The 27,995-nt window shown below is 42.7% G+C and overlaps 1 protein-coding gene across 3 annotated transcripts in view; it reads right to left on the bottom strand.

Annotated features, from left to right (window-relative positions):
- LOC148032757 (PITH domain protein (DUF1000)) overlaps window positions 1-27,995 on the bottom strand; it is a 157,913-nt gene that overhangs the window by 129,420 nt on the left and 498 nt on the right. The window lies entirely within an intron of this gene.

Below are 27,995 nucleotides of genomic sequence, written 5' to 3'. Positions count from 1 at the left end.
GTGTGTAAATTGAAGAAGTGGTTTCTCAACAGCACTTCCTGCCACATGAGACCTTCACATGGTACTGCCCGTATGCATCAGATGCATGGAAAAATTATCATAGGAGACAACTCTTCAATCCCGATCAAAGGCAAAGGGGATATGCAATTGATTTCGGTTGGGCAAGTTGATGCCCACACATCAAAGGTTCTCTATATGCCGAGTTCAAGGTATCATGTTCTTTCAGTGAGTAAGATATGTGCTCTTAGCCATACAGTCAAGTTTGATAAGGGATCTTTCCAAGTTCTTGATTGAGCCATAGGTTTTGTATGCACATCATGAGGAGAATGGAGTCTACAAGCTACATGCTTCATCAGCCTTTTCTTCTCTTCTTCTTTCTTCTCAAGCTCAAACTGAGCGATGGCATGCTTGGTTTAGCCACCTCAACTACAAGTACCCTCGAAAGGCATCTCGTGGTCAACTTGTGCATGGATTGCCAAAGATTGGGGGGAGCCACCCACCATGTAGATCTTGCATTCATGGCAAGCAATAGAGATGCTACTCCCAGCAAGGCTTCGTGTAGGGCTAAGGAGTCTTTAGAGCTTGTTTCGATGGACTTATGTGGATTGATAAGGATGGAGTCCGTTAAGGGGAGTTTATACTTTATGCTAACTGTTTATGATTTTAGTAGGATGGCTTGGGCGTATTTCTTGGAGCTAAAGCTGAAGCTTTTTAACACTTTAAGAATTGATTGATCTTCAAGGAAAATAGGTCTGGCAAGAAACTCAAGACCCTACCTTCCAACAAGGTTAGGGAGTTTGTCTCCAACGAGCTAGCTCGGTTTTGTGCAAATCATGGAAAACTTTAGGAGTTTGCCAAGATGAACACACCCCAAGAGAAGAATTGCAATGTGATCAAGATGGCGCAAACTATGATGAAGCATCGGCAAACACCTCAATGTCTATAGGTCAAAGCAATGGCCACCACTATCCACATTCTTAATCAATCCCCCACATCAACCATGGTTGATATGACACCTTTTGAGGCTTACTTTGATCAAAAGCCAAATGCATCTTATTTCAAGGTGTTCAAATGTGATGCTTCTATTCACATCCCAAAGAAAAAGAGGGATAGGTTTGAGCCGGCTTCCAAAAGACATGTGTTCTTTGGCTATAGCTCACAATCCCAAGGATATAGGCTTTATAATCCCGTTTCATAACAAATATACATGAGTCGAGATGTTCGGTTTGTGGAGTTTCCAATTGCAAAGGGGGGTGTTGAGCATCCCATACTAAGAGATCCATGTGACAGTTAGGCACTTGATCCAGTGCCTTTGGAGCCTCTGCCTACTGAGGCTCCACCATTACTGGAAGAGGAGATTGCTTCGCCACCAAATTCACCTATTGTGCCAATACACCTGGACATTCCAAAGACTTCGGCAAAGGCAAAGCAATGAGGGGAGTATCGTCCTCTTCCTCGTTGGGCGTGTGATACAATCCATGATGTAGGGATTGAGAGAGTTTCTAAGGAGTGGCAGCCACAAGATGGCTAGTGGCGATCTTAGAGAAACCAAGCACACTCTACCGAGTTTGTTGGTACTAACTATTGTTTGATGTCTTGTGCCATGCAAGATAAAGAGCCCACCTCAATGAAGGAGACTTTACACTCATAGATTGGAAGAAGGCTATGGAGTAGGAATTCGATACAATTGAGTGGAATGACACTTGGAAGCTCGCTCATAGAAAGGTGATTGCAGTCAAATGGGTCTATAAGACCAAGTACCATAGTAATGGCACTCTGAATAAGCACACGGTGCAGCTCATTGCAAAGGGCTTCGTGCAACGGCCAGGGGTGGATTTCCATGATACCTTTCCACCTACAGTTCAAATGCCTACCATTAGAGCCATTCTTGCCTTAGCCAGCCATAGGAGATGGCTAGTTTATCAGCTTGTTGTGAAGTATGCTTTCCTTGATGGAGATTTGAAGAAAGAAATCTATGTTGAGTAGCCTCCTAGCTTTTCTTCATCCAATCAAGGTGTACCGATTGAAGAAGGCCCTTTACAACCTCAAACAAGCTCCGTGTGCTTGGAATGAGAAGATAGACACACTCCAAGGAAAGTTAGTGTTGAGAAATCCTTCACCCGCAGTTTGCGTTTTTGCATTTTTGTGTTTTGCATTTTGGGTTTGCGTTTAGGGTTTGCAGCGCCAAAAAGGGGCGCCATCTTAGACTAACTATGCCTATTTATAGGCCACTCTCTCTTTCATTCCTCACGGTTGATTCATTCAGTCCGTCGCCTCTTCTCTCCACCCTCTCCACTACCCTCACACCCCTTCAAGAGGACATTGCGGTTCGTGGTTCATGGCTGCCTTCATCATCTTCCTTATGCTATGGCACCCTTGTTCCCTTGTATCACATTCACTCCATGATTCAGATCTTCATCATTCCATTCATCAGAGTTTCTTCTCTCTTCTCTTCTCTTCTCCATGTTTGTCGAGTTCACTCCGAGTTCCTCCCCGCCAACCCTACTGTCTCGCTGGTACATCATCTTTTGACATGGTATCAAAGGTGGATCTGCTCACCTAGCAGCGAAGATCCTCCATTCCAGTGAAGATAAAGACCGATGGCGGGTTTGACATCCACTTCTTCTTCTTCTTCCGCTACATCAAAATCTCATTTTTGCAAGTTTCAGGTGTTTTCAGCTTGCTACCCACACCCTGTTCATGGAGGACATCACAGTCTCATCTGTCCCTTGCTGTCATCTACAGTCTAACGCCTATTTCCAGCCTTCCACTCACAGTTTGCAGCTGTTTACAGCAGAGCGACTATAGCTAATCACTCTCCATTCAAATAACAATCTCGTTTTTGCAAATTTCAGGTATTTCAGCTTGCTGCCCACACCCCAAACGCGGAGGACATCGTGGTCCAAGCTGGTCATTGCTGTCTACAACAGTCTGGCACCTATTTCCAGCCTATCACACACTGTTTGGAGCTGATTTCAGCATATTGACTACTGCTGCTTTTTTTCCTGCGTTTTTAGTCTTTCTCTCTCTTGTAGGCTGTCCTGCCTGCGTTTTTAGTCTTTCTCTCCTATAGGCTGTCCTGCCTGCATTTTGTCTTTCTCTCTCCTGCAAGCTGTCTTGCCTACGTTTTTAGTCTTTCTCTCTCCTCGACGGCGTTTTCCTACTGGTTGCAATCTCTTACTAATGGTCACATCCTTCTCCCACTGGCAGCTCACTTCCAACCCTTCCACTACCCTCCCACCCCTTGAGGGGGACATTGCGGTTCATGCTTCATGCTGCCCTCACACCCCTTGAGACAGACATTGCCGTTCGTGGTTCGTGGTGGTTGACCTCTTCCTTCTTCAGCAAGGCACACTGGTATCTGTGGCTTCTTTAGCAACAGATGTCCAAACTACTGGGTGCTCCTACCGTGGCATCACTGGATACACCACCAATGCTTGCCGACTTTGACCTTTGCTCCCCACCCCTCCGAAGTACATACGTCTTCCACCAGGCACTCCTTGTGCCACCTCTTCTTTCTGGGCCACAGAGATTGTTCTACATCAGCTATTAGAGTACTATGCTCAAGGCAATAGGACGCATCCGATGCGCACTAAGTCCTTTCGAGCATATGGAGGATCGATTGGCGCTACAACCTCCTAGAGATCCTCGCAATGCCAGCAGTAGTCTTCTCCCACTTATTTTCAGGTACAGTGGCTTCCACAACCTACGGATCTGCCGTCTGCTCCATCGAGAGACGATAATTGTTTAATACTGTCTCCTCGTCAATCTTCGAGAGACAGTGGTTGCTCGACTCCTTCCTCTTCTTTGGCTACCTAGTCCGCTCCACTGAGAGACAGCGACTGTTGCCTACCTCTTGCTCATTTTGAGCCCCACCCTTCCCCACCCTCGACTACTCAAGTTCAAGAGGCAACCTCTAGGAGCTCTTCGGCACCCTAGATACCTTCTTTGGCACGACCGGTGGCACTTCCTTCGTCATCAGACATTTCGGAGTCCGTGATCCATGAGTTTTTGGATTCCCTATCTACTTCAGAGAGAGATTCAGAGGGGATGTTATTTCTTTGTCCTCAGAGGGAGCATCTACTTCTTCGACTTCAGCGGCCGCCCCTCCACCTCCCACCTCAGAGGGAAAACCTACTCCACATGAAGTTCTTCACCCATCCTCTACTTTCTTAGGGTGGCTGTCTTCGACCAGCCATCTCTTCTACTGATACCCAGGATCTTCAGGTATCACCTAGATCGGGACCTCGAAGGTTCAGCCCCAACTTGGTGACGAGGCCTTCGTATTCCTTCCAACATGGATACACGAAGCTAGTGGCTTCTCTCCCGAGGTTGAGTTTCGGTTCTTCAGTTCACTCTATCTACTATTCTTTACTACAGGTTACCTTTCAAGTGGAAATCTTGGATCTTAGGGATCCTCTATATCTTCCTCCTCCTCTACATTGCATGTTTTCATCATCTTTGTACTACGGCGCTTGGGCAAGTGAACAATTTTCCCACGAGGGACACTATCCAAGTGGCACCTGTTGCATGAGCATTAATCAGCATGTAGCATTGCATCTCCTCCTCACTCTTCTCTTGTTTCCCTTTTTGGGCCTGAGAGGGGGTGTTGAGAAACCCTTCACCCGTAGTTTGCGTTTTTGTGTTTCTATATTTTGCGTTTAGGGTTTGCAACCCCAAAAAGGGACGCCATCCTAGACTGACTATGCCTATTTATAGGCCACTCTCTCATTCATTCATCACGGCTAATTCATTCAGTCTGTCACCTCTTCTCTCCAACCTCTCCACTACCCTCACACCCCTTCAAGAGAACATTGCGGTTTGTGGTTCATGGCTACCTTCATCATCTTCCTTATACTACGGCACCCTTGTTCCCTTGTATCACATTCACTCCATAATTCAAATCTTCATCATTCCATTCATCAGAGTTTCTTCTCTCTTCTCTTCTCTTCTCCATGTTTGCTGAGTTCATTCCGAGTTCCTCTCCGCCAACCCTACTGTCTCGCTGGTACGTCATCTTTTGACAGTTAGGATATCATTGTTTCTCTTCTAATCCCCAGTTATATGTCTACACCTCAATTGGAGGGCAAGCATTGTTAGTGCTTCATGTGGATGATCTCATATTGGCAAGTGACCATGCCCAGAAGATCAAGCAAGCAAAGAAGGCACTACATAAGATGTTCGAGATGACGAATATGGGCCTTCTCCACTTCTTTCTAGGTCATGAAATTTGGCATACTTCGAGGGGAATTTTCATCTCCCAACAATAGTACATATAGGAGCTTTTAATTACGTTTGAGATGGAGGGATATAAGCATATTTCTACTCTTATGAATCCGGACTAGAAAGCTATAGCTCATGCTGATTCACCGGCGGCGAATGCTTCCCGCAATATGCAATTGATTGGGTCGTTAATATAGCTCCTTAACACTCAGATTGATTTGTGTTTTGTTATCAATTTGCTTACAAGGTTGTGAACCAAACCTGATTCATTGGGAGGTCAATTGGTATCAGTTTTGACTAGGACAATTATTTGACCAATAAGTGTCTGTCGTGACACTAGGGACTAGCATTAACTAATTAATTAATGCTAGTCTAAGATTCAACAGAGGCTGGGGACCACTCCAAGTTGCAAATGGCCTAGCCAATTTAATTATGGATTGGCACATTTAATTTTGTGCGGGATCAAAATGGCTGAAATTAATTTTCAAGATTATTTAATTATGAAAATTCATTGAATGGCTGGATAGTGCTAGAAAATGGGTTTAGAGAGAGGGAGGAGATGTTGCTAGTCTGATCTACAACTATTGGTGGCAAGAGAGAGGGAGGAGATGTTGCTAGTCTGATCTACAACTATTGGCGGACCTTCTGAAACAACCAGAGGCAGAAGAAGACCAATCAGCACACGACAGCAATTTTGAGGCATCCTAGAGTTGGCAACATCAATTTGGGCTCTCTTAGCAGGTGGAGATAGCATTAAGTAGGCAGCAATCAGATTTCAGGCCTTTCTTGCAAAGAATTCTTGAATTTCTCTCTCTTCTTGCATTCTCTCCCCTTCTCCAGCTTGTGCGCAATCAATCTTAGCATTTCTCAGCCTTTTGGATCAGATTTGAATCAAATTTGGTGGACAGCAAAGAGATCTTTGCTATAAACCCTAAATTTCTATAGAAATTAGGGTTTGACAACCACCTTGGGACCTGTGCCAGTTGATGAAGGCATTGTACACGAAATTCAGTACCAAAAATTTGTATAATTGTCAGAGCCCGTTCATTGTAAATTGGGGCAGTATTTGGCTCGTTGGTAATTCCATTTGTGCAAGTCCAGTGTGAAAAGTCAAGGGGCAATTGGCTTGAATTGATTGCTAATTGTTGCTACAGCAAAGAGGCTTTTTGGAATAACAAAGGAGATTGTAAATCTCAGCTTGTACTCATTCTATTAGCAATCAAGTCAAAGAAATACCGAAAGGAGCATCAGTTTCAAGGCTAATAGGGTGTCCAACGTCCGAGATTATTATGGTAATTTGTGTATTTCAAGTTATATTCATTTACTCATTGCTGTAATTAAGTGCTTAATCAAGGAAATACTACCCTTTCCAAGAAGGAAGGTTGGTTTCAACATGATTGTCTATACAAAGAATGAGGTAGAGCATAGAAGACATTTGGACATTGTGTTCAATGAACTTTGTGAGCATAGGCTAGTTATCAATGACAAGAAAAGTGAATTCTTTTTGCATGAAATCCACTTTTTGAGACATATTGTATCGGCTAATGGTATTCACATGGACCCTACAAAGGTTGAGGCAATACGATTATGGCCACCTCTTTAAGAACTATGCATGAGATCCGTAGCTTCTTGGGTTTATGTTCTTACTATGAAAAGTATGTACGCGGATTTGCTAAAATTGCATCTCCATTGCATGCTTTGCAGAAGAAGGATGTGCCATTTAGATAGACAATAGTAAAAATTTCAGAGTTTGAAAAGTTGAAGGAAAAGATAACTTCAAATCCTATGCTTGTGTTGCCTGATCTAAGGAAGGCATTCGTAGTTCAGTATGAAACATGTGGTAATAGCATTGGGACTATTCTTATGCAGGACGGCCGAGTTGTAGCTTATGAGAGTCAAATTCTCCACCTTGTAGAAAAAAATTTGCAAGTCTATAAGAAAGATCTCTTGGTTGTAATTCATGCACTGTCTACGTGGAAATATTATTTGTTAGGGGCTAATTTTACAGTGCAAACCATCACACTTTGAGGTACTTTCTAACACAAACAAAGTTGCTTGAGAAGCATATGAGATGGGCAAATTTTCTCTTTGTGTTTCATTTTCGAATTGTACATATTGATGATAAAAAGAATATTGTGGCTGATACACTGTCACGTAAGCCACAAATTTCAGCCATCAATATCATGCATGGTTTATCGCACTGAGTTAGATGCTATGAAAGACCAATATGTTGCTGATACGCACTTTGCTAATGTTTATGATTAGCTTTGCAATGGCCAAAGGCATGAGCACTTTGTGCTAAGAGATGGATTTCTAATTATGCATGGATGATTGTGTGTCACAAAGGAGTTAAGGCCCAACATTATCACTGGAAGTCATGCTCCTTTGTATGCAGAACACAAAGGTATTGATGCCACGGTCAAGGCACTAGAGCATTTCTTTTATTGGCCAGCTTTGAGGCATGATATAGAACAATTTGTCGAGACATGCATCGTATATCAAAAGGTAAAGCATGATAGGCAAAATATGCCGGGTTTATTGCAGCCCTTGTCTACTCCAAATAGGCCTTGGTAGAGCATTGCAAGACTTTATTTTTGAGCTTCCTAGGACACCTACACAAAATGATGAGATATGGACTATCATTTGCGTGTTTCACTGCCCATTTCATTCCAGTAAGGAAGAAAATAAAGGTTAATCATATGGCATGATTGCTTTTGTAGCACATCTTTAAGCATCATGGTATGCCAAAGTCGATCGATGGTGATTGTGACCCTTGGATGACTAGTTTATTTGAAAGGGGTTATTTGAGAATATGAAAAACACGCTAAAATTCTTATCATCCTTCCATCCGCAAACAGATGGTTAGTTTGAGGAAGCAAATTCCACAATGTTAGATCTTTTATGTGTGCTATGTTTCAAAACATAAGACACAGTGGAAGCAATATTTGCCCTTGGTTGAGCTTGTTTACAATAACACAATGCAGAGTTCCACTAGCAAAGCTCCATTTGAGGTGGTTGAGGATGGCAAGAAGGTACCACCTATCTTGCAAACTAAGAATAATATCTTTGAGGCTAACCATTATATGAAATGCAAAGATAAAGCATGCACTTCAAAGATCACACGAAAACCAAAAGAGGACAACTAATCGTCACAAACGTGCTTTGCAATTTGCAAAGGGTGATTAGGTATTGATGCGTTTTGAAAAGACGAGGCTGAAAAAGATAAAAGGAAGAGAAAGACTATATCCGAAGTTGAGCATGAGATACTATGGGCCCTTCCAAGTGTTGGAGAAGATCAAGGATGTGGCGTATCGGCTAAAATTACCTCCACATTGGCGGATACACAATGCCTTTCATGTCAATTTGTTAAGACCTTTTCATGATGATGTGCCAAAGGATATATTTGCTAAAATTCAGCTTGAGGTTGAGAAGCTAGATGAGATTTTGATACTCGAGCTGATTTTGACATATAAGGAAAGAAAGATCAAAGGTAAAGTTACCATGAGAAACTTGGTAAAATTTCAAAATCATTTCACCAATGGATGCCAAATGGATGGAAGAGCATGACTTGGCAGACCATTCTCAATTGTTGCAGCTTTATCTAGATGCCTTTCAGTTAGAGCCAACTTTAATTCGAGCTCAATCAAGTTCAACAAAGCAAGAGTCTGGAGTATTGCCTGATGCTCAAGGAGAAGGTAGCAGCTCCACTCTGCCAGTTGCAGACAGCTCTCGTATGTAGTGGATCTCGGATGTATTTAGCATGCATCCAAGGTACTATGCTAAGTATGTTTGCCATGAGATCACTACTTAGTGTACTAATCGCTATGAGATGTATGCAAATGAGTATGAGTTTCACCCGAGGCACTAGTACTATACTTTGGCATTAGCTTATGATCAGTTTGTGGCATGAATTTTGCCTCAATTTTGAGACAAAACTTCTGATCAATTTGAACTCAATTTTTGATCAATTTGGCATGAATTTTGCCTCAATTTTGAGACAAAAATTCTGATCAGTTTCAGCTCAGTTTTTGATCAGTGTGAGAACCATTTATGGTTACTTTTGGGATCAGTTTTGCATCAGTTTTTGCATTGATTGCTTGTCAGTTTTTGCAGAGTTTATGATCAGTTTGGGGTCACATTAGTAGTAGTTTGTGATTAATTCTCAGATCAGCAAGTGATCAATTTATGATCAGATTATGCTCAATTTTCAATGGTTTACAACTAGTTCCATGGACAATAGCATGTTGGTAAATGCCATTGATGGTTTCAGCCATGGTTTATGCTGAATTGATGCTTTTCTATGGTTGATAGTAGGAATAGTTGAGAAACATGAGTTATGGATGCATCCAATGAAGTTTCTAGCAACAGTTCTGGACTGATTTCTAGTTTTATGTTATGTATATACTAATGGAAATTTACAACAGGTTTGGGACATGTAGCATGGTTGGATAACAATATGCAATGTTGTGATTATGATGCCTCATGGAAACTCCAATGCAATATGCTTTTCATTTGGCACAATGCAATGCAATCGAGAATGATTGCAAGGACTTCAAGGGGGAGGTCTGTCACGAGAACGTGAAATTATGAGATGCTTTAATCTTGTTGATATACATTTAATTAAGTTATTAATCAAATGTGCAAAGTTGTTTAGCATATGTGATGCACATGGCAATTATTTCATGGTAACAGGCCAAGGACCCTAAGGATGCAGTGGGTATGAAAGGCAAAAGTTGTGATAAGTTATGCCGGCCGGGTTTCATTGGTCAGTTAGTATCGAATTTGCACCCTAGGGGAGTGGTTTGGTCGATAAGTGTCGATGGTGACACCAAGGACTAGCATTAATTAATGCATTAATGCCATTCTAAGGGTCAACAAAGGTTAGGGGAGTAATCCAAGTTGCAATGGCCTAGTCAATTTAATTATGGATGGGCACATTTAATTTTGGGCAAGCTCAGAAGGGCTGAAATTAATTTTCAATATTATTTAATTCTAAAAATTAACTAACCGGTTGGATAATGCTTAAAAATGGGGTTAGAAGATTGTCGCTTAGCAAAAATGCCCATACAAACTGAGAAAACGTTTTTGGGGGTTGAGTCCTGGCCATTCACTTAGTTTACAGCTTGGGGGGGGGGGGGGGGTTTGGGGTTGGGGGGGAGAGAGCTGCTACTCCATTTTCTGATCAGAGAACAACAATTTGCTACAGATGACAGCCATCTGAGGGTCTTAACAGGCAGGGGACAGCAAGGAGTCACCTTTCAAAGGCTAACAATAGCATTGCTAATCAAGTGATAGCATTTTGGAGATGTCTAGCAGTAGGTGACTGCATTAAATGCAAGCTGGAGCAAGCAGCAGGCAGAAGTTGGGGTTTTCTCAAGAAATTCAGATTTCTCTCTCATCTTGGCTTTCTCTCACATTCACCAACTCATTCTCAAGAGATCTCAGCATTTCTCAAACATTTTCAATAGGTCTTAGCCAAATTCAGTGGAGAGAACAGACATCTTTGTTGTAAGCCCTAAATTTTTGCAAAAATTAGAGTTTGGCAGCCACCTTGGGACCCATGCCAATAGGAGAAGGCATCGTACATTGAAATCAGCACCTAAATTTTGTGGAATTGACAGGCATTTCAAATGCAGGCCATCCATTGTAAAATAGGGCATCATTTGGCCAATTGGTGGTTCCATTTGTGCAATTCTTAGGTTAAAATCAAGGGGCAATTGGCCTAAATTTCTTGCTAATTGTATGTACAGCAAGGGGCTTTTGAATCAGCAAAGGAGACTGTGGAATCTCAACTTGTACTCAATCCATTAGCAATCAAAGTTTAAGAAATACCGAAAGGGGCGCCACTTTTGGGGCCAATCAGGTGTCTATTGTCCAAGATTATTAAGGTAAATTGTGCATTCAATTTATGTTTATTTACTAATTGCTGTAATTAAGTGCCTAATCAAGGAATTACCACACTCTCCAAGAAGGAAGGTTGGTTTCATCACCCTTTTTTTGGCTTGCCTTCGCATCTTGCGAGTTCTCACCACTGTTGATTTTCCCTCCCGAGGAAGAGACAACCAATTATGAGAAGGCTTTCTTATGGAATTGATAGTACACCCATGCATAGCACAAGAGTTGACACTCAGACTCGTAGAAGATCGGCAATCTTGGTAGTGAGATAATGTGTTGGATAAATATTGTAACTAAGAGTGAAACTCACGAGGCAACCCTTACATTAGCTCAACATTGCTATAGCATTGCCGGCTGTCCATTGACGGATGTGATCAAGGTGAGGTAATCGAGGGTCGGCATAGGCTCAGTACCAACAACAAGGTCCCAAAGACCTTGAGATTTAAGCACTTGTAGCATGAGGTTCGACCAAGTGGTGAAATTCAACCCATTAAAACGAGTCTTATCTTTGAGGCATTCTTGGCCATTGCAATAAAAGTGGTAGTGCTAAGAAAGAGAGGTATGTAATGGAGGTAGGGTGGATTGGGTGGATAGGGTGGAGGAGTGGAGTACACTTAAGAAGTAATCATAAAGTGCCTACCATGCATATGAAAAGTGTGTGCAATGGTTCCAAATGTGGGCATGGGCAGACTAGGTATGTGCACGGTAACCGCATGAGAAGCCCACAATGGAGGAATAGGAACACGTGGAGTAAAGGATGGAAATCCATGCATAGGAGTGACCCAAGCGATGTGTGGTGACAATCCATAAGTAGAGGATGGATATCCTTGCGTAAAGGTCGTGTGTGTTTGTGTCTGTGTCTGTGGGGAGAATGGGGGTGCCCGAGGGTAGTGAGGGGGATGCCCATCACAATGGTCTCAAATAATAAAAATGTGGTAAAGTGGAGATATATGGAAGGTATAGAGTTAAAGGGTAACATGCCCCCTAACAATTTACCATGAGGTGTAGTGAATTGAGGGTAGGTAGATTGTGGTATGGAGAAAGAGAAAGTGCTAGGAGCACAAATGGACGATCCAATCCCTAGTGTGCTTTGAGAGGAAGTGCATTGTAATCCAAGGTTTTGGAACGAAGATGTGAGTAGATCAAAATGTAGATAAGATGGTGGTGGAATGGGAGGGAATTAAGAAGTGTAGTTTACTTGCTCAAATGAAACAGATGGTAGAGATATACCTAATGAAGGGTATCTACTTTAAGAGGCTCCTCTATTGAAGTTGACATACTGAAAACCATCTAGATCCTGCACACCAAAAGAAGAAACAAAAGAGGATTTTGGCTCATATGACTCAAAAGGGTTATACAAACCTGACATAAGGCCTAGTTGTGATGAAGGAGATGAATCGCCAAACACACCAAATGTTGTGGTCCCTCCAAGATCAAAGAGGTAGCCAGTCTCACCAATCAGTCCAAACAAAGTAGTAGCACTCATTGAAGGGGTGTAAACCAAACTGTACGTAATGCCCAAGTACATATTGAAAACCATCTGGATCTTGCATACCAAAAGGAGAAACAAAAGAGGATTTTGGGTCATACGACTCAAAAGGGTTATACAAACCTAACATAAGGCCTGGTTGTGATGAAGGAGATGAATCACCAAACGCACCGAATGTCGTGGTCCCTCCAAGATCAGAGAGGTAGCCAATCTCACCAATCAGTCAATGCGGAGTAATAGCACTCATTGGAGGGATGTAAACTGAACTGTACATAATGCCCAAGTATTCTTCAAACTCCTTGTAAGGTGACTTAAATTCAATAAAGGAGAAGAAGATGGTAAAGACAAATGTGTGTCTACCTCCTCCTCAAGACCATAGTGCCTTCTTAGAGCCTCCAATGATGGAGAAGCCTAATAAGGCATCATAGGATTCCTAGAAGAAGGTGTTCGAGACTGAAACTATCCTGAACCGCACCCCTTTTTAGGGTTTCTGATTAATTAAGTGTTATGGGAGGCACTAGACTATGCTCAAGAGACTAGACTAGATACAAGATTTGTTACAAGAATTCTCATTACAAGATAATCCCACGTACAAGCACAATGTACAATGATAACTTAACAAGATATGGAAAGTCCACAACCCGGGACCATAGGTATAGACAATAGAACTTGATAGGATATGAAGGATCCCACAAATCGAGACCGTAGGTATGGATACAAGATATCACAATTACAAAATCTCCCTCGACAAGGATGAACAAGATGCAAGACAGTACTAGACAAGATCTCGTACTACGAGATCACAAGGTGACAAGACAACAGGAGTATATAATGAAAGACAAGACAAGACAAGACTAGATACCATGACTAGACAAAAACTAGAACTGGAACTCGAAGTTACTTACCTTTCCCCTGTAGGTCATGACTCCTTGAGCTCCCAAGACCCGCATTGGCAAGACTGAGAAGCTCTATGGCGAGCCCCTCCTTTTATAGGTGTTGGAAACCGGCTAAAGATCTAGAATGTTTCACGATGACATCATCGATGATGCATGCAATGACATGGCGTATCTTTTAGAAGGTTCTATAATGACATGGCAAGGGTGGGTTCGCATGGTTAGCTCGAGGATGTCCTGTTAAGGGTGCATTCGCATGGGGTGTGGATTCATATGGTATAACCAAGAATTAATCTGTATACTTGATCATGGCATGTCCATGACATCACCCCCTCCTCTAACGACGAGTTCCACGAGGAGTAGCTTGGTGGTTTAATCCAAGTTTCGTTGGATTCCTCTTGTGAAATTCTTTAACTCTAAGAGGTACTCTTTGGAGATATTCTATAGGTACCCAAGTGCGATCATTAGTGACATATCCTTTCCAGTAAACAAGGTATTCCAATCGACCTCGGGAGATCCTCAAGTCTAAGATATGCTCAGCCTCAATTTCTTCATGATCTTCAATCTGGACAAGTGGTGGGGGATTAGATCTCTCCCCTCTCAGTGGTGAGCTATGGTATGGCTTGAGCAAGGAAACATGGAAGACCGGATGGATCTTCATGGTGCTAGGGAGTTGGAGTCGGTAGGCAACTAGGTTGATCTGGGCTACAATAGTGAAGGGCCAAAATCTCTAGTGGTCTAGCTTGGTGGAGGGCCTCATTGTCTGGAGGTTATGCTAGAGTAACCATACTTTATCACCGACTTTGTATGTTGGATGTTGGAGATGATACTGGTCCATATAGTGCTTGTACTGATTTTGCGCCTTTTGGATTTGTTGCTTGATTTCTTGGTGTATATTTACTAGGTATTGAGCTTTATCTCGCACGGCAAGCTTCTTTACTTGATTGGAGAGATGTACATCCATCCTTGGATGCTAGCCAGAGTTTGCAAAGAAAAAAGGTTGCTTGGTAGATGCATGGATACTATTATTATAAGCAAACTTTACAAAGGACGAGCTCAAACCAATCATTCTGATGGTAGTTGATAATGTAGCGAAGATATTGTTCCGAGACTTGATTTACCCGTTCTATTAGACCATCGATCTATGGATGATTGGCTGTGGATAACTTAACTTGGACTCCAAGGAGGTTGCAAAGGCTCTTCCAAAAACTAGATATGAATCGGGGACCCCAATCGCTAATGATGTCTTTTGGGAGTCCATGTAATTTGAAAATGTATTTGAGGAAGAGTCTAGCAGTAGCTACGCCTGTGATGGTCTTGGTGATAGGGATAAAATGTACCATTTTTGTGAACCTATCTACCACAAGAAAAATAGAGTCATATTTGTCTAATTTTGGAAGATCTATTATGAAATCCATGGATAGAGAAGACCAGGGTTGAGCAGGAATGGGAAAGGGTTGCAGGAGGCCATTTAGTTTGTGACAAGGTACCTTGGCCCTATTGTAAGTATCACATGATTTTATATATTCCTTAACTTCTTTTCACATCAAGGGCCACCAAAAATCTCTTGAAATACACTCTAAGGTCTTATTAACTCCAAAGTGTCCTACTATTGGGGTGTTATGGCCTTGTTGGAGTACTTGGAGTCTCGGCTTTCCTCGAGGGATGTAAAGTAGATCCTTATAGTATGACAATCCATTAGTTTCCTGAAACTCACAAACTTCATTTCCTTTTTCCTCTTGATTTTTTCTCTTGAAATTGTTGGCCAAATCATCATGCAGCAAGGCTTCATAGATTAACTAAATCAAGGTAGGGTCGTCTTGGTGACAACTAGAGATGATTGCTAGCTAGAGGTGCTCTGGCTTGAGTAGTATTGCTTGTTGTTGATCAAAAGCTTCTTCTCTCTTCTTAGGTGCCAAGTAGGATCTTCTTGATAAAGCATTTGATTGGCATCGTTGGAGTCCTGGGCGATAGGTGATGACAAAGTCAAACCTAGATAAGAAGTTACTCTAGTGAGATTGTCTTGGATTGAGAATGTGGGTTGTCATAAAGTATTCTAGATTTTTGTGATCTATACAGATGATAACTTTATGGACTGCACCCTCTAGATGATGATACCATTCCACACACATTCGAAGTGACTTGTCTTTCTTTTTCACGAACAGAATTGGAGCTCCAACAGGAGACTTCGATTGCCTAATGAACCCCTTGGCTAAGTTCTCATCAATGTTCTTGCATAGTTCACCTAGTTCATCAAGGAATAGCCTTTAGATGGGTCCAAAAGGTGGTTGAGCCCCCTCATGGAGTTCTATAGCACAATCATATGGTTTGTGTTTAAGCAAGAGATCTACATTCTTTTTTTCAAAGACATCTTGGAATTCTTGATACTCGCTCGGTAGCTTGACTCACTCATCCTTGCTAGATTCTTGAGCTAGTACATGATATATCATGTAGGTCAGTTCCTGCCTTGCCGTGTGTATAAAGACTTTGGCTCCTAGATATATCGACTTTCCTTGATTTTCACGACATGTAATCTTTTGCTTAACCCAATCAATTTTTGGATTGCGTTTCTTTTGCCAAGGCATCCCAAGGATGATTGGATTTATGGGACTAGATATGACATTAAAGCATACACGAGATTTGTGATCGCCAAGAGTTACCATGAGTGGTCAGATTTTCTTGGTAATATCTCCAAATGCTAGAGGTCTTCCATCCATGACTTCAGCTGGTGCAGGATTGGTCTTTTGGAGTACTAAAATCTGGTATCTATTCACAAAGCCACCATCAATGAAACATGCAGAGGCCCCGGAGTTGACTGGGGCTTTGAGGAAAAGGGTCTTTCTTGGTAGGATCATCTGGACTATGACAAGGAAAGTTTCCATGGGTGTGGCTGGGATCAAGAGACCCTTTCTTATATCAAGGTCTCATTGTACGGTCTCATTTACAACCGAACATCCTCATTTTCTTACTCGAGATGGTTACAACTCTTGGGATTCTTGCCCACTTATTTGGGCAATTTAGGGCGATGTGTCCAAGGTTTCCACAATATAGACATAAATTATTCTCTCTTCATCTTTTCTTTTCTTGTGGGGTCAAGGGCTAGAATCTGGTATTATCTATTTACATCGGTTCGGGCTTGGTTTCTTCTCTAATTGGGTCTCTAATTGGGGATGGGTTTCATGGCGAGGCCGTAATTCTTCTCGCTTTTCTTACTTTCTCTTAAACAATCTATTATCACACTGGATGGCTTGCATGATATAACCATTGAGTGTTTTTGCCTCAGGCATAGTGAGCATGAGGTCCTCGATGTCATCTCGAAGACCCCATCTAAATTGACTAATAAAATACTCCTCATGCCAATTGAGGTCACACATTAATTGCCTAAATTCAGATACATAAGCAGAGGCAGGGCGGTTACCTTGTTGTAGCTTCCGAAGTTTTGTTTCTGCTACTCGACCAGTGTCTACATCTACAAATGTGGAAGTGAGCTCGCAGAGAAATGCTTCATAGTTATGAAGAACTAGCATATTCTTTTCCAAGGTTGGGGCGAACCATGATAAAGCTTGACCACAAAGCAAAGTCCCAATGAATCCCACCTTGGAAGCATCATCTAGATACCTATTCGGTTGCATGCAGATATAGAGCTTTACTTGTTGCAAGAATCCCCTAAACTTCGAACGGTCACCATTAAACTTCTCTAGCATGTTGATCTTGGGTTCTCTTGTTGGGGGTTGATAAACACGCAGAATCATCTGATCACTTTCTCTGTTGTTCTGCAAGTCTTGGGTCTGGTCTTGCGTCTCTTGAAGCGTAGGGCCTAGATGCATAGGGTATTCTATTTGAAGTTGCACTTGTCGTTCATTCAAGTCTTGAATTTGTTGTTGGAGGTCTTGAAGAGAGACCACGATTTTTTCAAGGGTCGCCTCCATGGTGCTCAATAGGGCTAGAAAGGAGGTCTTGCCAAACTGTTATGGGAGCACTAGACTATGCTCGAGAGACTAGACTAGATGCAAGATTTGTTACAAGTATTCTGATTACAAGATAATCCCACATAGGGGCACAAGGTACAATGATAACTTAACAAGATACAGAAAGTCCTACAACCGAGGTTTGTAGATATAGACAACAGGACTCGGTAGGATATGAAGTGTTGAGAAACCCTTCATCCTTCACTTGCAGTTTGCGTTTTTGCGTTTTTGAGTTTTGCTTTTAGGGTTTGCAACCCCAAAAAGAGGCGCCATCCTAGACTGACTGTGCCTATTTATAGGCCACTCTCTCATTCATTCCTTATGGTTGATTCATTCTGTCCGTCACCTCTTCTCTCCAGCCTTTCCACTACCCTCACACCCCTTCAGGAGAACATTGTGGTTCATGGTTCGTGGCTGTCTTCATCATCTTCCTTGTGCTACGGCACCCTTGTTCCCTTGTATCACATTCACTCCATGATTCAAGTCTTCATCATTCCATTTATCAAAGTCTCCATGTTTGCCGAGTTCACTCCGTGTTCCTCCCCGCAAACCCTACTGTCTCCCTGGTACATCATCTTTTGACTTGGTATCAGAGCCGGTTCTACTCAAACAATGGCAAAGATCCTCCACTCCAATGAAGGCAAAGACCGGTGGCGGGTTCGGCATCCATTTCTCTTCTTCTTCCACTGCATCAAAATCTCGTTTTTGTAGGTTTCAAGTGTTTTTAGCTTGCTGCCCACACCCCTTTCATGGAGGACATCGCAGTCTCAGCTGTCCCTTGCTGTTATCTACAATCTGGCGCCTGTTTCCAGCCTTCCACCTGCAGTTTGCAGCTATTTACAGCAGAATGACTGTTGTTGATCACTCTCCATTCAGAAAACAATCTCGTTTTTGCAGATTTCAGGTGTTTTCAACTTGCTGCCCACAGCACTTTCACGAAGGATATCGCAGTCTCAGTTGTCCCTTGCTGTTATCTACAATCTAGCACCTGTTTCCAGCCTTCCACCCGCAGTTTGCATCTGTTTACAGCAGAACAACTATTGCTGATCACTCTCCATTCATAAAACAATCTCGTTTTTGCAAATTTCAAGTATTTCAGCTTGTTGCCCACACCCCAAATGCAAAGGACATCGCGGTCCAAGCTGGCCATTGCTGTCTACAACAGTCTGGCGCCTGTTTCCAGCCTATCATACACTATTCGAAGCTGATTTCAGCATATTGACTGCTGCTGCTAATTTTTCCTGCGTTTTTAGTCTTTCGCTCTCCTACAGGCTGTCCTGCCTGCGTTTTTTGTCTTTCTCTCACACACTGCCTACGTTTTTAGTCTTTCGCTCTCCTGCAGGCCGTCCTGCCTGCGTTTTTAGTCTTTCTCTCTCCTGTTGCCTGTACTGCCTGCGTTTTTAGTCTTTCTCTCTCCTCACCTGCGTTTTTCTACTGGTGGCAACCTCTTACTGCTGATCACATCCTCCTCCCACTGGCAGCTCACTTCCAGCCCTTCCACTACCCTCCCACCCTTTGAGGCAAACATTGCAGTTCATGCTTCACATTGTGTCACGAGGACGTGAAAACTTGATGCTTTTCTTATGTTTAATTGACATTTGATTAAAGGATTAATCAAATGTGCAATTAAAAGATGCACATGTGTTGCACATGTGAGGTGCAAGCTACTTTATCACGGTTGAAGACCGAAGGACCCTGTGAAAAATATGGGTGTCAAAGGCAAAAGTTGTAACATGTTACGCTTGTTAGATTCTAGGTGAATTTTGGTGTCAGTTTGCCCCTAGGACCATTAATTGGCCATTAAGTGTCAGTGGTGACACTAGGGACTAGGCATTAATTAATGGATTAATGCTTGTCCAAGGGTCAATTAATGCATGGGACCACTTTGGGTTGCAAATGGCCTAGCCAATTAATTTTTGGATAGGCAAGGTCAATTTTTTTGGGCATGGATTAAGGGCTGAATTAATTTTCAAAATTAATTAATTTTGAAAATTAATTAAATGGCTGAAAATTGCTGAAAATGGATTAAGAAAGCTCCCACTTGCCAAAGCTTTCCCATGCAAGTGGGGGAAAGGCTAAATAGGGCCGAAGGGAGAGGGAAATCTCGTTTTTTCATTTTGGAGCTGTTGGAAAGAGGTGTTGGACTGTTGCTGCCAGCTTTTGGGGCCATTTCCTAGCCATTGGAGACCATTTTGTGATGGAGATTGCATATTCTTGACCTTGGAAAGCTGGCAATTGCTGCTGATGCACTTTCTCCTGAAGATCACAGTCTTTGATGCTCCTATCCATTTGGGGCTGGTACAGCAGGGCAGCAGCTGATTTTGATCAGTTCTTCGCAACAAATCTCAGAATTTTCTCTCTTTACAGCATTCTTGCATCTCCTTCAACCTATGCTCAGCCATTTGGAGGAGATTTCAGCCATTTTTGGTTGGCTGATCTGTAATTTCTGCAGTAAACCCTAATTTACAGCAGAAATTAGGGTTTAGCAGTCACCTTGGGATCCGTGCTAGAGATTGAAGGCTCAAGGGACTGAAATCAGCAGCTGATAATTGAAGATTGTCAAGGGATTTCAGGAGCTAGCCCTTCCCGAATTGATTTGGGGCAGCATTTGGCCAACCAAGGGTCAAATTGGAGAAGAAGTCCTAGGTGAAACAAGGGGCAAATGACCCAAAAGGCTTGCTGGTCATTTATGACGGCAAGAGCAATTGGTTAGCAGGAGGAGATTGAAGAATCTCAAGTTGTACTCCTTCCAATTGAATGAAAGCTAAAGAAATACTGCAAGGGGCGTCAATTTTGGGGCCAACAGGGTGTCTATTGTCCAAGAATGTTATGGTAAAGTGTATATTGAATGCCATTTAGATGGACAACAGTGGAAATTTCAGCATTTGAAAAGTTGAAGGAAAAGATGACTTCAGATCCTGTGCTTGTGTTGCCTGATCTAAGGAAGTCATTTGTGGTTCAGTGTGATGTAACAGCATTGGGACTATCCTTATGCAAGATGGCCGAGTTGTGGCTTATGAGAGCCGAATTCTCCACGGTGCAGAGAGAAATTTGCAGGTTTATGAGAAAGAGCTCTTGGCTATAATTCATGCACTGTCTACGTGGAAACATTATTTGTTGAGGGCTGATTTTACAGTGCAGACAGACCATCAGACTTTGAGGTACTTTCTAACGCAAACAAAGTTGTCAGAGAAGCATATGAGATAGGCAAATTTTCTCTCTATGTTTCATTTTCAGATTATACACATTGATGGTAAAAAAAATGTTACAACTCTCGTATGTATTGGATCTCGGATGTATTCAGCATACATCCAAGGTACTATGCTGACAGTATGTCTGCCATGAGGTCACTACTCGGTGTACTAGTCACTGTGAGATACACGTATATGAGTATGGTTGTCACCGCAGCTCTGAGACTATACTTATGCATGAGTTTTTGGACCGGTTTGGCATGAGTTTTTGGACCAGTTTGGCATGAGTTTTTGCCTCAGTTTTGAGATCAATTTCTGATTAGTGTCGGTTCAGTTTTTGATCAGTTTGAGAACCATTTATGATCACTTTGGGATCAGTTTTGCATCAGCTTTTGCATCAGTTTCTGATCAGTTTTTTTTTTTATCATCAGCTTGTGATTAGTTTGGAGTCACATTTGCAACCATTTGTGATCAATTCTCATATCAGTCCATGATCAGTTTATGATCAAGTCATGCTCAGTTTTTAATAGTTTATAGCTGATTCCATGGACAGCTGCATGTAAACGAATGTCATTGACAATTCAGCCATAGTTTCGGCTCGGTTTATGCTTTACTATGGTTGTGTAGTCAGCACTGTTGAGAAACAAGAGTTTGGGATACATCCGATGAGTTTCTGGCAACAGTTCTGGACTATAGTTGAGCTTTATGCTATGTTTATGCTGGCTGGAAAATTTCAGCAAATGGTAGGCATATGAGATAGTTAGCCAGCAGTGGCCAATGTTGTGTTGACTATGATGCCTTGTGCAAATTCCAGTGCATATTGTTTATTTTGACACATTACACTGCAATTGAGGATGATTGCAAGTATTTCAAGGGGGTGGTCTGTCACGAGGACGTGAAAATTTGATGCTTTGCTTATGTTTAATTGACATTTGATTAAAGGATTAATCAAATGTGCAATTAAAAGATGCACATGTGTTGCACATGTGAGGTGCAAGCTACTTTATCACGGTTGAAGACCGAAGGACCCTGTGAAAAATATGGGTGTTAAAGGCAAAAGTTGTAACATGTTACACTTGTTAGATTCTAGGTGAATTTTGGTGTCAGTTTGCCCCTAGGACCATTAATTGGCCATTAAGTGTCAGTGGTGACACTAGGGACTAGGCATTAATTAATGGATTAATGCTTGTCCAAGGGTCAATTAATGCATGGGACCACTTTGGGTTGCAAATGGCCTAGCCAATTAATTTTTGGATGGGCAAGGTCAATTTTTTGGGCATGGATTAAGGGCTGAATTAATTTTCAAAATTAATTAATTTTGAAAATTAATTAAATGGCTGAAAATTGCTGAAAATGGATTAAGAAAGCTCCCACTTGCCAAAGCTTTCCCATGCAAGTGGGGGAAAGGCTAAATAGGGCCGAAGGGAGAGGGAAATCTCGTTTTTTCATTTTGGAGCTGTTGGAAAGAGGTGTTGGACTGTTGCTGCCAGCTTTTGGGGCCATTTCCCAGCCATTGGAGACCATTTTGTGATGGAGATTGCATATTCTTGACCTTGGAAAGCTGGCAATTGCTGCTGATGCACTTTCTCCTGAAGATCACAGTCTTTGATGCTCCTATCCGTTTGGGGCTGGTACAGCAGGGCAGCAGCTGATTTTGATCAGTTCTTCGCAACAAATCTCAGAATTTTCTCTCTTTACAGCATTCTCGCATCTCCTTCAACCTATGCTCAGCCATTTGGAGGAGATTTCAGCCATTTTTGGTTGGCTGATCTGTAATTTCTGCAGTAAACCCTAATTTACAGCAGAAATTAGGGTTTAGCAGTCACCTTGGGATCCGTGCCAGAGATTGAAGGCTCAAGGGATTGAAATCAGCAGCTGATAATTGAAGATTATCAAGGGATTTCAAGAGCTAGCCCTTCCCGAATTGATTTGGGGCAGCATTTGGCCAGCCAAGGGTCAAATTGGAGAAGAAGTCCTAGGTGAAACAAGGGGCAAATGACCCAAAAGGCTTGCTGGTCATTCATGACAGCAAGAGCAATTGGTTAGCAGGAGGAGATTGAAGAATCTCAAGTTGTACTCCTTCCAATTGAATGAAAGCTAAAGAAATACCGCAAGGGGCGCCAATTTTGGGGCCAACAGGGTGTCTATTGTCCAAGAATGTTATGGTAAAGTGTGTATTTCATTTTATGTGCATTTATTTATTGCTATAATTAACTCTTAAATCAGGTTATCACCACCCATTCCAAGAAGGAAGGCTGGTTTCACATTGCCCTCACACCCCTTGAGGCGGACATTGCGGTTCGTGGTTCATGGTGGCTGACCTCTTCCTTCTTCAGCAAGGCACACTGGTATCCATGGCTTCTTTACCAATAGATGACCAGACTACTAGGTGCTCCTATTGTGGCATCACCGAGCACACCACCGATACTTGCCGACTTCGACCTTTGCTCCCCACCCCTCCGGAGTACATGCGTCTTCCACCAGACACTCCTTGTGCCACCTCTTCTTTCTGGGCCACACAGATTGTTCATCATCGGCTATCAGAGTACTATGCTCAAGGCACTAAGACGCATCTGATGTGCACTGATTGGTGCTACGACCTCCTGGAGATCGTCGAAATGCCAGCGGCAGTCTTCTCCCACTTATTTTCAGGTACTGTGGCTTCCACCACCTACGAATCTATAGTCCGCTCCATTGAGAGACAATGATTATTTGATATCGTCTCCTCGTCAATCTGCTCCTTCGAGAGACAATGGCTGCTCGACTCCTTCCTCTTCTTCGGCTACCCAGTCTGCTCCACTGAGAGACAACGACTATTGCCCACCTCTTGCACATTCTGAGCCCCACCCTTCCCCTCCCTCGACTACTCAGGTTCAAGAGGCTACCTCTGGAGCTCTTCAGCACCCTAGATACCTTCTTCAGCACAACCAGCAGCACTTCCTTCGTCATCAGACATTTCGGAGTCCGTGATCCATGAGTTTTTGGATTCCCTATCTACTTCAGAGGGGGATTCTGAGGGGGATGTTATTTCTTTGTCCTCAAAGGGGGCATTCTACTTCTTCGACTTCAGCAAGGGCCCCTCCACCTCCCACCTCAGAGGGGAAACCTACTCCACATGAAGCTCTTCATCATCCTCTACTTTCTTGGGGGACTGTCTTCGACCTAGGTACCACCTAGATTGGGACCTCGGAGGTTCAGCCGCAACTTGGTGACGAGGCCTTCGTATTCCTTCCAATATGGATGCACGGAGTTTCGAGTTCTCCACTTCACTTTGTCTACTTTCCTTTACTACCGGTTCCCTTTTAGGTGAAAATCTTGGATCTTAGGCATCCTCTACCTCCTATGCATTGCATGATTTCATCATCTTTCCACGAGGGACACTGTCCAAGTGGCACCTGCTACATGAACATTCATCAGCATGTAGCATTGCATCTCCACCTTACTCTTCTCTTGTTTCCCTTTTTGGGCCTGAGAGGGGGTGTTGAGAAACCCTTCATCCTTCACCCGCTGTTTGCGTTTTTGCGTTTCTGAGTTTTGCGTTTAGGGTTTGCAACCCCAAAAAGGGGCGTCATCCTAGATTGACTATGCCTATTTATAGGCCACTCTCTCATTCATTCCTTACGCGGCTGATTCATTCAGTCCATCACCTCTTCTCTCCAACCTCTCCACTACCCTCACATCCCTTCAGGAGGACATTGTGGTTCGTGGTTCATGGCTGTCTTCATCATCTTCCTTGTGCTACACCACCCTTGTTCCCTTGTATCACATTCACTCCATGATTCAAGTCTTCATCATTCCATTCATCAGAGTTTCTTCTCTCTTCTCTTCTCTTCTCCATGTTTGTCGAGTTCACTCCGTGTTCTTCCCCACAAACCCTATTGTCTCACTAGTACCTCATCTTTTGATAGAAGGATCCCACAACCTGAGACACAGGTATGGATACAAGATATCAGAATTACAAGATCTCCCTCGATAGGGATGAACAAGATACAAGACAGTACTAGACAAGATCTTGTACTACCAAATTGCAAGGTGACAAGAAAAAAGGAGTATAATGGAACACAACACAAGACTAGATACCATGACTAGACAAGAACTAAAACTGGAACGCGAAGTTACTTACTTGGAGGTCTCAACTCCTTGAGCTCCCAAGACTAGCATTGGAAAGACTTAGAAGCTCATGGCGAGCCTCTCCTTTTATAGGTGTTGGAGAACGGCTAAAGATCTTCTAGAATGTTCCATGATAACATCATCGATTATGCAAGTGATGACATGGCATATCTTTTAGAAGGTTCTAAGATGGCATGGAAAGTGTGGGTTCGCACGGTTGGCTCAAGAATATCTTGTTAAGGGTGCATTTGCATGGGGTGTAGATTCATATGGTATGAGCAATAATTAATCCGTACACTTGATCACGGCATGTCCATGACATTAAGCATGTTTTGAGGCTATTTAAGGATGCTAATCAACTGTAAAGCGTGTTTTACCTCAACAGAGGATTCATGAGGAACAGAGGTCTCGAAAAGATAAAAGGGATGAGAAGGGGACAAGAGGACGAGGATTAGGGGTCAATTATTACAATCCATATCACAATCACAATGATCCTCATAACCTCAATGGTCCACCCATCCCGAGTTGATCATGTCTGTCATAATGGCCTGACATGGTGATCCGTCAAATCTGCAAAGAATGGCATAGTGAAAAAGAGGTATGGCCACCCACAAACCACTAGTGATACCCAAAAGAGCTTCCACACATCCATGAATACAATCGGACCTAAAGGGGCCAAAAGGGAGGGAAAACACAGTAGAAATAGGGGTAAAATGCAGCAAAGAATAGGTTCTCTTCCTGCATGCTCAGCAATGATACAATGTGCGTGCAAACAGGAAACAATGACCAAAGAGACAGCAAGACAAAGAGAAGAACAAATGCAGAAAAAAGAAGGAACAAAACCGTATGATCAACAGTTGCATACAAGGGAGAAGCTCTTGCATATCTGGACAATAACTGTATCAATGAGGGTGTCAGACTAATGCAGTAAAATAATGAGATAATAGGCGATGAGGAAGAATGATGACAAGAAGAGGGCAATGGCTAGCATGATAGAGGCAGCAAGGAGAATGGCTGCTATTTATAGCAGCTCTACTCTTAAAATGGCTGACTTGCCTGAAAATGGGCTGACCTGCCTAAAAATAGGCCGACCTGTTGCATGCAGATCTGACCAGCAAAGAAGGCCCTAATGCTGCCCTAAAGTGCATCATAAATGTGCAAAGATCGCAAATAGGTGGAGCGTCCATAAAACTTAAAGTGCACAAATATCAGAGTTTCTGTCAGACTCTAACTGGGGCTAACAAATAGGAGATGACAAGCAGAATTTCAATGAATGCTTACACAGGTTCCCTCTATAAACTAAATAAGATAATGTATCAGCCATCAAAAGACAAAAAGAACATAAGAAGAAAATAGCCATTGCCTCCACAATCTAGTAGAACCTAGGCTAGTCCTTTTATGGCACCATTTGTCCAATGCCTCGGTCTCTTAGGGGGTGAGGACCTTTTGGGTCAAGCAAAGACCCTCTTCCAAAGTCCCAATCACAAGGATAAACTAGGGTTTGCAGAGAAAACATAGTGTGTAGAAGCACAACTAACACGATGCGCTCAGACAAGGATTAAACTAGGGTTTGCAGAGAAAACATAGTGTGTACAAACACAACTAACACAATGTGCTCAGACAAGAACACAAATGAAGAGAAGAGAAAAAAGAATGAAGAACAAAGTGCTGAAATGAATGAGGTGGAGATACAAGTGTGCTGGAGGGGTAAGGACAGTCCAGTAGCCACTCTCTCTCTCTCTCTCTCTCTCTCTCTCTCTCTCTCTCTCTCTCGTGGAAGCAAGTCAAGGGAGTGTCTTGAGTGTCATCCTCCGTCAACGGATCCCAAGGTGCAACAAACCACCAATTTCAATGCAGAAATCTGATGTAGAACACTCTGGAAGCAGCCCAGTTGAATCGAACTGTCCAACACAGCAGTTCCAAAGAGGATGAGGATGAAGATGATGACCTAGAGGGATGAAGACAGCAGGGCTACAGGCCTGACTGCCAAACCCAGCAGTGTAGAATCTAGATGGCTGTGATGGAAAACTACAAAAGGGCTGTTGCTAATGCTGAGGAAAACAAACACTTAACAACCTGTTAGAGCAGAGAGGGTGGAGAAAATTGACTGGCTGTTCACCAAGATCAATGAGGCAGCAACATAAGTATCCCCTTTGGTGTTCTAGGTCAGCACTAGCTACATTAAAACAAATGGCCATTCTGCAGGGATGGCCCAGGTTGGACAGGGCAGCAACTGTAAAATGCAGTCTTCTGAGACATAGAAATGTGGAACAAAGGAGTAGACAGAGATTTTCAACCCTATAACCTGCTTCCTGAGCTCCATACAGGAATGGTGAGGGTGTAAAACATAAGGATAGCCCTGTGATGTTGAATCAACCCAGATCTGACTGTATCTGCTTCCCCTGTAACGAGCATCACAGATCTGCAAATGGACATGATAAGATACAAGCTGGACAAGTGACCATCATGGCAAAAAGCTGAGAGCAGAGAGAGAGACTGGCGGATAAAGGGCTGCAGCCCAATCTGCTGACATTGATGACCTGTGGCGACTGAGTCTCAGGACTAAGGCCCAATTAACACCACAACTGATATTGATAATACATATGCAGGAATGTAGGCTAATCATTCAACCACCAAGTAGTAAAATATGCTATGTCACCAGCAAATTACAACTTCATTCCTGTACTTTCTATGCCAAACAATAACTTATAAAGAAGTCCTTAATTCTTCATGATGTGTGGACTAAGTGATTCCGTGTGATGGTTGATGGCAACCTCATCTCAAAGTACTTTATAAATTCCTGCTTGTAGTTTACGTGAGACTTTGGTCAGGCCCCTTGTCTGTACCTCTCTGTCCTTCTCTCATGCCTTTAACAGTTGTAATGTTGAGGCTAATACTGCTACTAGAAAACCATCACAATCGCTACCTATTATCTTGCTTTCTTCTAGCCACCAAGAATCTGCAGCATATGCTTTTAGAGCTCTCGATGAATTCTTCAAGATTATGCGATTTTAAAGAGAGACTTTGGTTCTAAGATGTGTAGCATTGCGTATCCAGATACGTTGAAGAATTTGTCGAGCAGTGCATTGTTAGATAATAGCACTTTGCCTCGGGCTCTCAAGAAGCACATGCACATTCGAAAGTCTACAGATGCTAAGGCTGTGAGATAGTGTGAGCTGCGAAATAAGCGCTCCTTCCTCCATCCAGCTCTCTGATATCGCTCACA

The sequence above is a fragment of the Lygodium microphyllum genome, chromosome 8 (genome assembly GCF_053477565.2).
Source record: "Lygodium microphyllum isolate KBCC chromosome 8, Lygodium_microphyllum_v1.1.10, whole genome shotgun sequence".
NCBI lineage: Eukaryota > Viridiplantae > Streptophyta > Polypodiopsida > Schizaeales > Lygodiaceae > Lygodium > Lygodium microphyllum.
The sequence above is the reverse complement of the archived record's forward strand: the minus strand, read 5'-3'. Positions and strand labels throughout refer to the sequence as shown.